Raw genomic sequence first — 18,175 nt, 5'->3', positions numbered from 1 at the left:
TGACACAACCGCAGGTGACAGACCGGACCTTTTCTTAGAAAATGCACGCGCTCGAGAACCTGGTCGAAGAGAGATCCTAAGGTGTTTTCTTCTGGAGGTTTTATACTCTCCTATTTTGGATAACATTGAAGTAAGCCTCGTGTGAGAGTCTGGCGTTCATACATCACATAATTACAATACCATGTAATATATATCTACAATAAGGCTTTTAGTGAAGAGATTTTAGGACATTGTATCTCTTTGATCTCTAAGGACTTCACAATGTATTCAAATGCATCGATCATTACTCTTAGTCGTACATACATCTCCTAGCATGGTCACTACTTAATAATCCATTACTCTGCGATACGACATTTCTTTATCAGCTAAGAAGTTTATTATAATCTATGCTTGGCTACGAACGTTGACTTTATTTACATATAAAGTACAGAACACTGAACAGAAAAGAAAAAAATGAAAGAAAAGCGAGAATGAAATAGTACGGAAAAAAAAAAAACAAAGGTGCCAGGATACTACAACAGGAGTTGTAAATGGAAGAAAATTCGATATTAAAAGGGAAAACCTGAGGATCACAGACAATATAAGATGAATATTCGTGATAGATTTAAGGTATTGAAAACTTCCTACATCTTCGTTTTTGACCCATTGATTTATATGGGGATTTTTTTTTTTTAATGAACTAGAAATTTAATGGTTTGGTTTTACCGATTTCTTCCTCAAAATCTCTTTAAATGTTCCTTATTTCGTGAAGATTAAATTTTGTTGCATGTAATTTTAATATTTTAAAAAGTGGGTTTCGTTTCACACTGTGAAACAACGGTAGATTTCAATACGTTAACTTGTAGTACATCTATAACTACTGTTTGCAATAGATCAATAAGATCAAAGATAGAACCTGTTCTTGTGACACCGAATCCATGTCAGTCATTACTCGCTGAGTTTTACTGTTTTTGTTCTGCGATGCTAAAGGTTAAAACCGGAAATCGTTGATTTAAACCAATTCCGAATTGAACAGATGGCTAAGAGAGGAGACGGAATCTATTCTTGGGAAGCTGAATCGATTGCAAAAAATTGCATCTCGATATCTTTTACCGTTTTTGCTCTACGGAAATCAGTATTGAAGTTGTAAAATTGAAACACTTCGAGTTTTGGTAGAATGTTACGGGTTGTGATTGTACTCTTGAAACTCTGAATCGATTACAGAAAACAGCATGTCGCTATCTATTACCATTTTTGTTGTATGGCGATAAATGTTGAGTTTTTCGAATCGTGGACCATCGACCATCGATCGTGAAAAAAAAATCTATTTAGAAAACGAATTAGGAGCAAATAAATAATAATAATAATAATAAGACTGTTAAGTAAGTGCAATATGTACTTACAATAAAGGTTTGCAAAACTCAATGAAGACAGACTTCTCCACTTAGCTAACTTGTTCACTATCTCTTTGTTCGCTTAACAGAGAATAAAACTTACATCTATAGCAAGCAGTATTATGACTTTCACTAGGCAAGGCCTTTATCGCAGCGAATGACGCCACAGAGAGTAGTTACAGGCAAGTGCAGTGTGCTAGGCGGAGTTGGCCCGCTCAACGCGAGAGCTACAAAAAGTTATTTTACACAAATGAATTGTGACTTTTTGCTATTATTGAGAGGATAATCATAATTATTAGAAGTATATCAAGAAAACTATTATTAAAAGTGATATTTAGAAGTAACTTCTTAGAAATTTCATTAGAATAAGTAACATTTATAACTACAGGTTCTTCTGAAACTTGTGTACCATGTTAGGGCGCACAGGAAGATCATTCCGAAAAAGCTTTTTAAGAGCATTTCTGGCAGTTTTAAAAGAACTTAATGCCAGTTGCATGTATATGCCGTTTTCTTTTATTCTTCAGGTGTGGCCTATGCTTGCAAGGGATCATTGCAAACTGTTTTTACACCAAGGAAATGGAAATATAATTAATCAAGTATGTATTAACCGATTAACTACTTGCACTATATAAAATTAGTTAGGGAAAAAAAATCAAGCAAAAATAATAATGGCACAAATGCTCTTGTCGTGGACAGTTTGATGCTTTACCGTGTGTTGTTAAATGTTCAGATACCAACTTCTGACGCTATAGACATTAACCAGTCACAGGAGTAAAATATATAGATAATTTTTTAAAAAAAAGTTTTCTACTGAACATAAAAGAATTTTGTTAGCAGAATGCTTTTCTTTGAAGAGTAGGAAAACCCCGTCCTTTCAGGTATTATATGTTTAGTAGTGATTTATGAATAAAACTCCACAAATAGCTAAAAGCCATTTTATCCCACAAAGAAGTAAGAATGAAACTTGGATAGCAATTCAGTCTTGCTTATACGTAGTTAATAATCACATAGTGGACGCAGAAAAACTCGAGCGAACTTTAGCCAGGATGGCTGCGCAAGAGATGAAAACAAGGATCTCCCATTTTGAAATTTGAAAGCTACCCGACTACTCACACCGCTCGAGTGGCTGTTGATTTATGTAAATAATAATAATCTTGGTTGCCTAATTGATTTGGAAGTTCAGCATCTCGTTCAGGACCAAGGTTATATAAGACGTGGACCTACAGTTTAATGTGATATCCGAACTACTTGAACTCCCATCGGGGAATCAAGCTTGGGTCTCCTGCACCGAGCATACGCACACTGATTATACAGCCATGAGGAAGTTCTAATACAGAAGGTCGGTCGAAATTTATGGAAACAAAATGGAACGTCCGCCAAGGGCGCTAGAATCGCACAGCAGAGCAATCAGAAACCACTTATGTGGAGAATTCGGTAGCGGAAAGTAAAGTGCTCCGAGTGTAAAATGGCTGCAAAAGTGACTCCATTCTGGGAGGGGTACATTCGACATCGAATACAGCTACAGTGCAATTGTGAAACAGTGTTCCTCCAACGGTTTCACCATTTCCAAGAAGGGTATTGTCAATGTACCCAAACGCAACAAAAATGCACAGTCAGAGGCACAATGGAACGAAAACAACACCCCTGTCCCAAACGTACAACGGATGTGGTTCGACAAGTGCAGAAGTTGGTGACCCAGGAGAATCCGCCGCCACAATGAGATATTGCGAGGAGTGTTAAAAGATCCAAATCAACTGTGCAGAGGATAATCAGCCAGGATTTACGCCTGCAGGTGAAGCATAAACCACGTGTTCACACACTCACAGCCAAACACATCCAGGAACTGAGGGTTCATTGCAAACGGCTCTATAAACGGTATTTAGCGGGTGACAAATGGAAATATGTGGTGACGTTAGACAAGGCCTGGATCTATTTGTCAAACTCCAATCGGGTTCAAGCCATTTACAATCATCACAAGGATGCCAAAGACCATGCCAATTGGGTCCGCACGTACCACGAAAGTTTTCCCCGTAGCTTCGTGGTGGTTGCAAGTTTTTGCCATAAAGAGAAATTTCCCCTGCATAGAGTTGTACGAAATGTGAAAATTAACGCAGCATACTATCAACAACACATTCTGGAGCCATTATACTGGCAGCATACTCCGTCGTTGTATGGTGCTGAAGTGTCGAAAGTCTTCATTCATCAAGACAAAGCAGCCAGCCACACGGCTCGAACAACTGTGGTATACATGGCCCGCAAAGCGCATGAAACTGGAATGCATGCTATCCTATATTCAGACATCCCTGTCAAGTTTCCTGACGCTGCACCAATGGACTTTTGTGCTTTCGGGTGTTTGAAGCGAGCGATTTCCTTACGTCGTCCACGCAAATTGACTGGCTTGTGGAAAGTTTGCAAAAGGAGAAATGGTCCAAACTTCATCAGATTTTTCTGAACCGAAGCCTACTCCAATGAAAACTTCGATGTCGGACTATAGTTTATAGTCAGGGCCGTCATATCGAGCACAACTGCTGGTGGAAATACGGCTTTACACCCTACCGTAGGGGACATAATATCGTTTCCATAAATGTGGACCAACCTTCTGGATATTAATAATGTGTTACATATTGTAGTACGTATAATAATAATAATAATGTCACTATTAATATTATTTAAAACGACGTATTTCTGTTTAAAAAAAAAAACAATAATGTTACGTAGCATTAAATAGTCATAACTTTATCTTTCTATTGTAAGTTCAGGTATTAGCTGTGTTAGAACTTTGATTATGAAATTAAAAATGGCACTTCCAATGAATGAAAATACAGTGGTTTCTAGTCTCAATTCAGAAGAAATTGCTGAAATTTTACTTTGCTTTGTGGTAATTGGGAAAAGGATTTCAGATTTCTTTTAAGAGGAGTCCTCTATAAGAGCTGTGTAATGTGATTGACGGAGATACGAAACCAAATCCAACAAAAGGTAATCTAAAAATAACAATTGAAATAGACATTTAAACAAGGTGAGTTCCTAATCAACTTTAAAATACTAGGGCGTATTTTCCTTTTTTTTTTAAAAAAATCAAAGTTTTATGATGGATTTAGTCAACATACTCACCATTCAATTCGATGCATTTTTTCTTCGGTCCTGTAGTTTCTTTGATTTCTCAATAAATAAATGAAACAAAACAAAACAAAAAAAAAAAAAAAAAAAAAAATACATTTCCAGCTGCAATCGCTTCAGAAATGTTGCTGAATTTTTGTCCCTTTAGGTGTTTTCCTCTCTCTCTCTCTCTATCTCTCTTACTAAGAAAAATTGGGAATAAGTGGTAGTCAGATGGGGCTAGGTCAGGTGAATAGAATGCGATTCAAGGTTCAAATCCTAATGTGGACAGTTTGTCCATTGCAACATTGCTCTTGTGAGGAGATGCATTGTTATGAAGATAGAAAACTTTCTAGTGCGTTTTTATTCACCTCTGAATGAAACTGTCTAGTAATGATGCATAAGTAGCGGTTATAGTAGTTGTTGTAGATACTCAAAGATGATTACCCCATCCTGATCTCGAAAAACACTTTGAACTTTGAACTGGAATTTGCACCTAAAACTTCTTTGGCCTCGGGGTACCACTGTGATGCCATTCTTCTGATTGTTTTTGTGCCTGAATCATACAAAGATCATATAAGATCCGTGCTTCATCTTCTGTGACCAAACAAGCAACAAAATTAGTGACATCCTGCTCAAAACGGCTCTGAAAGCAAGGACCTTTCCATATTTCTAATCTGAATGCAAACATTTGGGCACCGACTTGACGAAAAGTTTTTTCACATCAAGATGATCACGAATAATGACACTAACGCATTTACGGGAGATGTCTAAATCGCCTGCTACTTTTCTTTTTCTTTCTTCACTATGGACGGTCTCCCAAGGTTGGGTTCATCTCCAGTGTCAAAATATCCTGTCCTAAATTTGACAACCAATTCTTAACAGGGACATAGCACGGGATGTGGACCCTTATTGTCTGTGGCATGCGATGGTCTTTGCAGTCTTCTGGAGGAAAAGGAATTTGATAACTGCTCTAGTTTCAACACCACTGAACTCCACTTTCTGACTTACCATGTTCACTTCTTAGCGCAACAGAAATAGGTTAATTGATTTTGAGTCTGTAAATTGAATTTTTTCCTTAACTTACTCTTTAAAAATTTATATATATTTGAGCCGAAGCTCCCTTTCCACCTCAAAGAAGAGACTATCATAGGGAATAACCTATCTATCTATCTATCTATCTATCTATCTATCTATATATATATATATATATATATTCTTGTGGAGTGTTGTACTGTATGGGGCGGAAACGTGGACATAACATAAAAGTAATGAAAAACGACTCGAAGCCTTCGAAATGTGGGTGTGGAGAAGAATGGAAAGAATTAGTTGGGTCGAGCGGAAAACGAATGAGAGGGTGTTAGAAATGGTAGGGGAGAAAAGACCACTTTTAGATATTGTTAAGAAGAGGAAGAGAAACTGGTTGGGACATTGCGTAAGAAGAAATTGTATCATGATTGACGTCCTACAGGGTATGGTGGCGGGAAAGAGAGAGAGGGCGAAGGAGACTACAATTAATGGATTATATAAAAACAGAAAGATCATACATGAAGACGAAGAGGTTAGCAGAGGACCGTGGAGGATGGAAGCTTCTCAGTTGCTGCAAGTGATCTGCCAGTAAGGGCAGAATACCTATAATGATGATGATATATACAGGGTGTTAATGAACTATATCGACAAACTGTAAGAACTGATTCCTCACAACAAAATAAAAATTTCATATGAACCTATGGCGAGAAGTGCATAGTTTCAGAGCTAGGGCTGTCCAAAATCGCAAAAAAAAAGCCCAATTTCAACAGGCCCTATTTCGAGTTCCAGAAGCTGTGGATAGTGGTCCTTATCATCGTAAAGGAAGCCACGCATACACAATCCAAAAGCGCATCACCCTTTTCGATAGGTGTACAGGGTATTTCCTACAGGATGTAATTCTTAGATATGCTCTCGATAGAGTTTTCAGATATACCCTGATTTCAAGGAGGGGTCCAAAGTAGGCAGGAGGTAAGCCTTGACAACAATGGACACCCAATGCTTCGGAGGGAAGTCGGACGTGTTAGGATCCGGCAGCTCCATGATTTTGTGTTCGGAATAACGTGTGATGCGATGTATTTCGGTACGGTAAATTTCACGTTTTCTTCATATATATAAAACATGAACATGAAGCGTGAAAGAAAACATTACAGCATGCGTTTTCTCGAGTACGAGAGACCGTGCTACTGACGATCCTTAACGCTTCCGACATCGCGCCAAATGATTCCATGTTCACTGCTATCAAGGCTTATCGTTTGCCTACTTTGGACCAATCATAAAGTCATAGCATATCTCAAAATTCGGTTGATGGCATGTCTGGGAATTTCACCGTGCATGGAATACTCTGTACACCCATTGAATATTAGTGAAATATACATTTTTGGATTGAGTATGCATGACTTCCTTTACGCTGATAAGGACCACCATCCACAGTTTCTGGAACTCGAAATAGGGCCTGTTGAAATTTGGGTTTATCGCGATTTTGGACAGCCCTAGCTCTGAAACTATGCACTTTTCCCCACAGGTCCATATGAACTTTTTCTCTTATTTTGATGTAAGGAATCACCTCTTGCAGTTTGTCGGTATAGTTCATTAACATTATTATTATTATTATTAATTTAATAATATTATTATTATTAATTTCTTACGCACATTACCAGAGAATTTCTTGTTAAATTCTCTGTTTACTTCACTCTTTTTCGCATTCCTTTTATGTATTTTCAATCTCAGCGTTTTCTTTAACTTTTTTTAGCTAGCTTTTAGCCTAGTTTTTGCAATGAACCCTATGGGCAGTGTCTTCAATATGGATAATTTACGAGAAGACATGCCTTCACACCACATATAATTTTTTTCGAATTGACATATTATCGCTTTTCCAGTGATCTTTTGACAACATACAAAAGATTTATTTTTTATTTTCAGTTTTGTTTACATAGCAACGTCATTATCCTGTCACTTTGTAAATATTATAATTGATTTCAGTCTTAATTACTCAAAAATCTTAGGTCAACAGTTTACGCATAAAATGAACGTAATAACTTAATAAAAAATGCTTCACGTTTTTCGTAGCAGCACCAACAGTTATGGAGCATGAGAGAAAAAGGTAAAACTTCAGACAAACGAAATCAAACTGTATGCGGTGACCACAAATATGATGGAGAAAACAGAGAAACAACAATTTCAATTTAAAAAAAAATTAAACCGAAATCTGAGATGATTAATAATAATAATAATAATAATAATAGAGGTTGATTGACTTATATTGAGCCGAAGTCAATCTGCAACTACCGCGCATGCGCAACACATCGCCGTGAGATTGTCACAAGACAACCAACAGTATGTCGTTAGTCACAGGATACAGGAGAGTGGTTGAGTGTAGTTTGATACTGCTGAAACTGAACAGATTCTGAGAGGGATTCATTGTGGCCTTTTCCGACGCTAAATTCACGGCGTCACACATCGTAGGAGTGTGTCAAGTGCGTAATTTTCGTATACGTCGTGCCACTGCGAATCGTATTATACAGAATCCTGGGCCCATCATACCGACGTGAGCAGCTAGAAACTGGCCTGTGAGGACCTCGGCGCTATTGCGTGTGGTTCGACGTATGGCGACCTTCGAAAATCCCCCATACAGCATGCGATGGCCAGCAACTGCCTCAAGACAAATATCAACCGCGATATTTACAACAGGGATTTATGCCTCACATCGTTTGCAAGAGTAGCGTGTCATGTGGCTGAGCGAAAAAGGAACTGCAGGAATTCTATTGCCGTATGGAACAGGAAACTATAATTTCGACGATTCACTCCTTTGACAGTTTACTGAACTTTCTTGTTCCAATTTTTTAAACGAAAAATCATGTTATGCTGCAATTATTACTGAAACGTTTATTACTAAAATACGAACAAAATTATAACGCTTTTTCAGAAAATTTCGTCCGAAGAAAACTCATTCCTAAAAGTAAACTCTCGTGTGTGTGTGATTGTTTTTTTTTTTTTTTTTTTTTTTTTTTTTTTAATGTGAAATAACTTATGCCATATTTTGAGATTACTATTGAAATATTAGATTATGAAATATAAGCAAAATCGCATGAGTCGAATTTGGAAAAAATATATTAAATACCGTAAATACGCGCGTAATTTTCGCCCTCGCATAATTTTCGCATCCCAATTTTGAAGGGCATTTTCTGTATATTTTATTTTCCTCGCGTAATTTGTGAAACAGCATTTTTCCAGGAATCATTTACAGTAGCAAATGAACAATTGGCAACACAGCAAAGCCATTGTTGTAAGGTAAGAAACCACACGACTTCTTAATCAATTTTTTAATGTTATTTTTCTACAAATTTAGAATTAGTTGTTTGTTGTCAATTCTTGCTACAAAGAAAATGTATACCGGTATTTTCGTGTTATTTTGACTGGGGGAAAAAAATAGATGATGTTCACTGATGTGGCTAATTTTTCCCCCCGCATAATTTACGCACCCTTGTTTCAAAACAACTTTTTTCGTCTAAAAAAGTGCAAAAATTACGCGAGTAAATACGATAATAATAATAATAATAAAGCAACCACCTCAAGAGTAAACTACTCATGGAAATATTTTCATGAGAAATGACTTACGCTATATTATAGTTATTAATATTTATTTATGAAATATGGACAAAATCACCTGAGTCATTTTTGTGAAAATTTTTCCGAAAAGAAACATCCCAAAAGTACACTACCCTTTGTGAATTTCTTCAAAACAAACGAGTTATGTCATATTCTCACATTATTGATGAAACATTTATTTATGAAATACGAAAAAATTCGTCTGTCATTTTTAAGGAAATCATCAGAAAAACTCGTCCCCAAGAATGAACTACTACTTATGTATTTTATCAGAAGTGAGTTATTCCACATTGACAGGTTATTAATGAAACGGTTATTTATGAAATACGAACAAAATCCCCTGAGTCGTTTATGAGATAATTGTCCGAAAGAAACTCACCAACCAAGAATAAATTACTATACCTCTTCGGGATTCAATGGCTTATACTACAGTATTGGGTTGCTAATGAAATATTGATGTATGAAATTTAAACAAATTCGTTCTAGCCGTATTCAAGAAAATATCAGTTCTTTATTTAATTATCAGCTTTCAGTAAAATACATCTATTGTTGGGAGTAGGAAGAAAATATGACTCCCTGGAACGACAGACGGATAGACATCCAGAGTTCACTTTTTCGGCGTGTGTGGGCCATGAAACGTGTAAATTCGTTGAAATCTTGAATTTGATTACTTTTACGATCATCATACTTTCTTCTCTCCTATCATTACTCGAAAGGGAAAGCATAATATTCTCTGTAACTTTATTTTTTAAAAACGTAAATTTCTAACAATTCATATATTTCTTTGCAGCAGATTCAAAATGAAAATTCATTAAAATTTACACAGAAATGTTGAAATAAATGTATGCATAATATTATATATGTTATTATTTATCTTCTATTGTGTTAAAATTTTATACATTAGGGTAAAGGGTGGCAAAACTTAAAATCCGGACCTGGAGCCACATATAAGACATAAATTTGAAATAAAGGTACTTCAGACAAAAGCCTAAGTGATTTTTATTTTCATTTATAAACATTAGTATAATGAAAAAGCCTTATCTTAGAAATAATGCAATGAATATTTTTTATTTATTATATTTACAGACAAAACCTATTAAAAATAACTTAAATTCACAGAAGTCTTCTGAATTCTGCGTTCCTCTCACGTATTTTGACTATAATGATGATGTCGATTTTGGCGAAAATGTCTCTTTCTGAATTCATCTGAATAGTTCTGTGCGGACTTGATTGGATTGGATTTTGAGTTTAGCGTCCCTTTCAGCATCGAGGCTATATGAGACGTGGACCTACTGATCAACGTGGAATCCGAACCACGTGAGCTCCAGCCGGGAATCGAACCCGGATCTCCCACGCCAAAGGCGCGAACGCGAACCGCTTAGCCACGAGAGAGCTCTATATACACTTCAGTATTATACATGTTATATTCCAAAATCACATCGAAGGGACAATTGGAACATGAACTTCACTTGATTTCTACCACACATCTTATCATTTTTACTTCTTGCTTTTTCACTTTGTTTTCTGAATGTAAAGGAAAGTCTTCATTTGTATAATTCTGAAAAGGCCCTCCCTGAACCTCATAATGTTTTTCGTTAAGACTTACAAAATTACCATCAGGAAAGTGATAGCGTCAGATATCTAGGACGCACAAGATGTTTTCCTCATCGATTTTCTGCTTAACGGACAGACTATTGAAGCCGACTATTATTCAAACTTTTTGCAGTACCTATGACAACAGATGCGGTTGAAGCTCCTTGACAAACTGGAGTGCGGTGTTATTTTTCTTCATGACAACGCGCCATGCTACGTTGCTCGTCAGATCCTCCAGGAGCTGCACGTCTCTAGCTTGCAGTTCAACTTTCCACACATTACTTTACATTCTTCCCTACTTCGCTTGTTTTGCTTCCTTCATTCCATGACTTTCGAGGGAATCCCATGTTCTAAATACAGAATCCCATGTATAGTATTACTATATAATAAATATAACATTAATGTGTTCTTCCTATTATTTTACTTCTTCCATATAAATTCTTTACGCCTTTTTCAATTTCCTCTTCTGCGCCAAATTTTAAAGGGGGAAGCGTCCCCCTATCAGGCACACCTGTGAATTCAAGGTTCTGAAACACTGATTAGAATCCATATGTTATCTAAATGATGCCATGAACAGTGTTTGATAGCTTTCCAAAGTTTTAAAGCCAGTGTGCCTTGATATTGAATTGTCACATTGTTGGCTGCTTATCGAGGTTTTAGACCAATGTTACTATCAGGTTACTTTTTTATTTCGTGTGAAAATTTTCTCAGAATTTAAAAGAAATATACAATTAACATATTGGATAATTGAGCGGCTCGGGGAAACATAATATTTTGTCACATCACCTAGCTTTTGAGTAAACCGGGTAAAAAAGGTTCAACATTCCCATACAATTCAATGAACTCATATACACCAAACAAGCTTCCTCTGCCATCTGCTGGTACATTTTTAAATTAACTCACATACATACTATTGTATGCTTCAATTTTAACCAATGCCACCTAATAATAACCAATGTCACCGAAATTGGTACTTACCATTATGTCCGCCCGAACCACTCGATTACAATCGAAATTTAGTTACTTTTTGTGACTAAGGATGTATTTTCTTTGGACAAGCATTGCTATTCAAACAGCCAAAAGTGTGACAAAATTTGAAACAGGCAATGATACTAGCGCCTAACCAATGAACCAGTGTTTCACTTAATAAATAAATATATACGTTTTAACTGATTTTGTGTTCGTATAAAAATCACAAAATATTAGTAATACAAGCACGAAAAAGGTCAGATGTTTCTACATGCTCCTCGTTTCTTCCACACCAAGTGATGTTAAGCATCACTTGTCGCACAGACCTGGGATTCATGTGAGAACATCACATTGAACCATCTCTTTTGGTTCCAGTCACGATGTTTCATACAATATTAATCTGGCATGATGGGGGGCAGAGGATAATGGAGTGCACTACAAGCTTCCAAGCATACAACCCAGCACTATTTAGTAATTCTGAAATTGTTTTGGAGGTCTCACAGCAATTGGACTGGAATGGAGATTGATTCCTTTTTGGCAACTGGTCTATATATCTATTCTGTCGAATTGTTATATATATATATATCTTCCACGACCTCCATCATGTATACACACACACACACACACACAGTTGTTCCTGTTATAAGTGACTTTCTGAAGTCTGGGAATGACACTGATTTGATACGGTTACCACATGTGTAATCTGTGACACTTTGACCTGCTTAAAGCCGACCAACAACTCTACCATGCTCATCACATGGATGAACTCCTCCTGCCATCTTCCAACAGACTATTTCCGACTTGTATGACAGTATTTCGCTGACAATGGCCTCTACGGTAGTCGACTGTATGTCTTATCACGTTCTTACTCAGTGTCGCAGTTTTTTCCTGATAACTACGCTCACACAACACATTTGCCTCTTATTAAGAGTGCAACAGCTCTTAGTGCCTCTACTTGTACATTTCAAGGATACACAAACACGGAACCGTGTGAACATAAGCAATATGTTTGGGTTCCCTACGATTTGTTAAACAATATAGGACAGGTCGGAATCATGCAATTAGTCGAGGATATTCGTGCACAGTAACTACATAGACATGGCATGATATAATCATTGCATTTAACTTTTCGCAATAAATTATCTGCGCAATTGTAAATTTTTCAGAATAGTTATATTTTGTAAACGTAACTTTAAAACAAAAGGAAATATTAACCTTTGGTCATAAAAGCGAACTTGAGAATTATAATCACCATAGGATAAAATACTAAGTTCCTGACGTTTTCAACTGAAAGATACAATTGGTAATGTAATTACCTTTCTATACTTTCTCGTATTTCAACCGAATTTCATGTGAAATTGCAGATTTTTTAACACATTGAAATAAAAGATAATAATGTTTTTGAAACATAATCTAAACTTAATGTGCATACAGTGGGTTTTATGCTTTGTTGCACAATGAAATTATTAGGTTGGTGCGAATGAAATATCCACCCAGGTCCATCATTTCCAAAGACCAAATGAATGAAAACTACAATACCTGGTTAATCGAAACAGTTACCATTGGCAACCACACATACTTTTGGCATCATTCAGCCAATGAGCGGATTCCATGGCGAAAGAAGTTTATAATGCGAACTATCCAATCAACAGGGAAGGTTTTTCTTTCCAAGAAATGATCAAGATGCTGGAAGAGACGGTAGCTGAAAGGATAGATATCAGAGAATACAATGAATAAGGAAGTGTTTCATACTATTAACTCATGGAGAACCTGAACCATCCTTCGAGCGTACTATGTGCATGAATTGTCATGGAACATGAGGACACCATATCTGCTGCCATTACTGGATGCTTGCAGTCAAGTTTGGGCTGCATTTCATAGAGTTCAGGACTATATACTGATTTTTTAATCGATGGAGAAAGACATAATAGATTACATCCATCATAACAGCAGCAACACCTTTTGGAAGTAGAGGGATTATTTGAAATAATATTCTAGACCAGGGGTGTGCAAATTGGAAGAGTGGGCGGTCCAATCACAGAGCACTAAATGGCGTCGCGGTCTCACTGTAGGTATATCATTTTTACGACAATTGAATAGTATAGTATTAAATGATGGAACATGTTTATCGTAATTTACATCACAATAACACAAAACAACTGTTATTACTGGTAACCAAAATATTTACTCAGTAAAGAGGAACAGGATAATGTATTTAGAACTTTGTTGGTACATCTAGCAATCCTTATACGGAGGGAAATTTCCCTCAAGTACCTGCGCTTGCCAAGTGCTTATCTTCAGGGCGTTACCACGTTTCGCACTGTGATATCAATGGAAAATTTCCAGTTCACTCTTAACATGTTTTGTAAAAAAGAAAAATTACAAGAATTATTGTTTTCAATAACTGACCAGCGGGCCGGCTGTTGCACACGGCTGTTCTAGACGTTGATTACGACCTCCCTACCATTGTTCTGACCACTTACAACTGTCATAAGGAATCCATATTTTATCAGGAGTGACAATCCGATACTCGGAATCTTCTAAGTGATTTCATACACCCAGAACTGTACACCTACAGACGGCAATTCTTGTTGCCCTGTAGCAACTCATGTGCCACCCACGAATTCAACTTTCTCACCATATCAATTACACGACGCCGTCGAACGACAGTGGTATTGGTGTATGCCTGTCTCACCTGCAATCGTACGAACATTTTCCCAAGGGTTCTCTTCCACAATGTTCTGAGGATCTCATCAGAATTTGATGTTAGTCGGTGCACACGGGTCTGAATTTACGATGTTCTGTCACCAGAACGAAATTTGACGGCGATTGGTGTGTTCATTCGCAATTTCTGGCCCAAATGCACTTTTAGTCTTTTTTTTTTTTTTTTTTTTTTTTTTTTTTAATTTTTTTTTCGGCTTGCTGTGTAGAATGTCCTCGTTTAAAGTCGTAAAGAAAAGGATTGGTCCCTTATCAGCGGTTTTACCCGTGCAAGGCCCCGTACATCTACGTTATGTAACTCAAGGCAGACTATGATTTTTCAAGACATGTTGTCAGAGATGCTAGCTGAGTTCCGTCACTCGCACCGTAGTCGCACGATGGTTCTGACTGACAATTCACTTCAATGCTCATAGGGACCTGTCATTGAGGGCTTTCTCCGACCACTGTTTCTTTCTGCCAATATCGTTTTACCGTAAGTATGTAGGTCGCCATCATCGTGGATATGGTCCCTCGCGAAACACCCACACACTTGCCACTTTCGTCACGCTCGCAACACACAACAGAGTGCCAACAATTTGCCCTCTTTCGCCTATTTTACACTATCACTGCACACTGCCGTTTTATGCTCCTCAATAAATGAAGCCTCCCCTAAACACACCACTATTAACAACCTGACGCTGGCTGATCGTTGCCAACCTAAACATCTGATGTGTTTCCACTCTAGACGTTTTTATCATATTCATAAATATCTGTATATGAATTGTGCATAATTAAACTCATCTCTGATGATTTTAAAGGTTCTGTAATGCACCTATATAGTCAGTTCTCCAAGCACAACAGTTGGAGTATAATCCATGTACTCTGGATGGTTGAATACTGACTTCACGGATGATGGAATGTCTGTTTTAGGGATGGTCACTTCCGGAATCCGGAAAGTTAGATTTACGATTCCGGAAAATTTTGGCCATCCCTAGTATGGCTGTTTAGGGAGCGGGATAGATGGTATAGTGGTTAACGCATCGGTACTATAAGCCGGAGACCGGGTTCGATTCTCGGTCCAGTCATAGCTTTTTTTTCTTTTCTTTTTTTCTTTTTTTTTTTTTTTTTAACTGTATATTACTGAATTCGTATATAAAGAGGAATTAGTATGATACAAAAAAGATTGTTTCTTCCATTTATCATAAACTTATCTCTAGTTTTCGACAGATTTTGCCAAGCAATCCTCAGATTAGTGTTGGTGTAATTAGTCGCTCATCCGAGTTCAACATTATTGGAAGAATTCATTCAGTAGCATAACAATTAGATCACCTTCATCACAAATTCAAACATTCCTACTATATATGATGTTGGTATTCAAATTTATTCAAACTGCCTCTCTCATTTATATTGTATGTAAATTAGATGTTCTGCGATAACGGACGTATCTCCAAATAAAATCCTGTTTTTTTTTCTCTTTCTTTCTTCGAATACGCGATGAGAATGCATATTTTTCTAAATGGCTTAACGTATACACTTTTTTCCAAGTAGTCACTGGCCATCCCATACTTAAACGAGGATATTGACGACTTACCTAATATTTTGTCGGGCTTCCATTTGCCGGGATCATATGGAGCACAATTTTGGGAAGGCTTTCAACCAGTTCTTGACAAATATCACGCGTCTTGGCAACTCCTCCTTACGGCTTGAGACGATTTGGCCGAGATCTCAAATGGCGTCACAATTTATCCCATAAATGTTCGATCGAGACTTCGAGCAGTCGAATCCAGTTGTTGCACAGAATTATCGCCATACAACCTCATAAGAACGGCGGATCTGTGGCATGGAGTATTGTCATCTTGATAGGAAACTGGTCCTTTCTTCAGAACTGCCACAGTATAGGCAGATATTAATTGTCCAATATGTTCCAGTAGTACGCTCTGTTCATCCTACCAGGGATGATAGCACTAGACCCAGTCCATATAAACAGAAAGCAGCCCCATACCATACCATCAACACCAGCGAATTTCAGTGTTGGCTCAACACAGTCACCTGAGAAGTATTCGCTAGGTTGGTGCTACACACACTCTCTCATCTGACTGGAAACGTGTTCGTTGATTTATCAATAGCAGTCTTCCACTGGTCCACTGTCCGTGTTTTATAAACGTTACACCATGCCAGTCGAACTGCCTTCTTGTTTCTAGCAATGTTGGGCTTGTGTGGAGATGCTCTCCCATGGATTCCACTAGTTTGCAGCATAGATGGCCATTTTCCACTGGGCTCGCGCTCACCTGTCTCAACTGGGCTCGCGCTCACTTCTCTCAACTGAGCTCGCACTCACTCGGGCTCGCGCTCATCTCTCTCGACTGGGCTCGCGCTCACCTGTCTCAACTGGACTCGCGATCACTTCTCCCAACTGGGCTCGCGCTCACTTCTGTCCACTGGGCTTGCACTCACCCGGGCTCGCGCTCATTTGTTTCAACTGAGCTCGCACTCACTCGGGCTCATGCTCACTTGTCTCAATTGGGCTCGCGCTCACTTGGGCTCACGCTTCCTTCTCTTGACTGCGCTCGCGCTCATTTCTCTTAATTGGGCTCACGCTCATGCGTGCTCGGGCTGTTCCCTCAATTGAGCTCGCGCTCACGTATTTCATTGGGACTCGAGCTCAATTGCACTCGGGCTCACTTCTCTGAGTTGGGCTCGCACTGACTTATTTCATTGAGGCTCGGGCTCAATAATTGAGCCCGAGCCCAGTTGAGCGAGCTTGTATACCTTAATGGGCTGATTAATGGCGTATGCTCCTTCCAATTTCACCCCCTGATGGAGTTGTTACAATTAATAGGAGTTTTCTAACTTTTCCTATTTTTGCGGCAGCCCAAACTATTACCTAAATCGATTTTTGTTAAAATAATGTGAGTCACTTTTATATCGATTTTCATTGTTTCTGTTTGCAGAATCTATGTGGATAGAGCTATCATTTAGTTACAAAATAATGTTTTTTCTTATCTCATAGAAATACCTGACATGTTAATACTAAACTTCGTTAAAATAGCTGCTTTAACAAAATGAACTAGTCCTACAAGTCATAGGTTGTTTATGCAGCTGAGATTTGAAATACTGTTGATTGATTGATTGATTAATTATCTTATCTTTCACCGTCCCCTTTCATCAGCGAGGCTATATGAGACATGGACGTATAGTTTTAACGTGGAATCTGAACCACTGTCGTTCAATACTTTCCCACAGGGAATCGATCACTAAAGTCGCGCGTGCTAGCCACTAGACCAGTGGAAGGGCTTGCAATACTGTTGTCCAATGATTTTTATTCGGAATATATTTTTTTATTTTATTTTATTTATTTATTTATTTATTTATTTTTTTTTTTTTTTATCGTTTAGTCAGCGTAACGAAGATGTCCAAATTACAGTATGATATACCACTGTGTAGTCCACAATCCAGTATACACCTTCTGAACCCCTGTCACCAAGGCATTCAAAGTGAAAGTGTTAGTGCTCGGAAGAATGTTAACCCTCCCCTCGTCCCATCCCCATCGTTAAGAAACCAACTATCCAACCCCGAGTCAGTGAAGCGGAAATCGACCTTGGCCGATGATAATTTTGTGCTCAGGAACTGCATGAATTAGTAAGTACAACAAAATTAGTAAATCCCAGATATGTTAAAAGCAGACCTTCACCTTCAAGTTTTACTGTATTGCCAAGCCTCGAGGCTCATTCATTGTCGTGCTCTGTAGATAATAGCTATGTATCTGAGACCATGCTTCAAAACCATACACTGAGAAAAAAGTGTATGTG

The sequence above is a fragment of the Thermobia domestica genome, chromosome 11 (assembly GCF_964235325.1).
Source record: "Thermobia domestica chromosome 11, izTheDome1.hap1.1, whole genome shotgun sequence".
NCBI classification, from domain to species: Eukaryota; Metazoa; Arthropoda; class Insecta; order Zygentoma; family Lepismatidae; genus Thermobia; species Thermobia domestica.
This window is presented reverse-complemented; position numbering follows the sequence as displayed.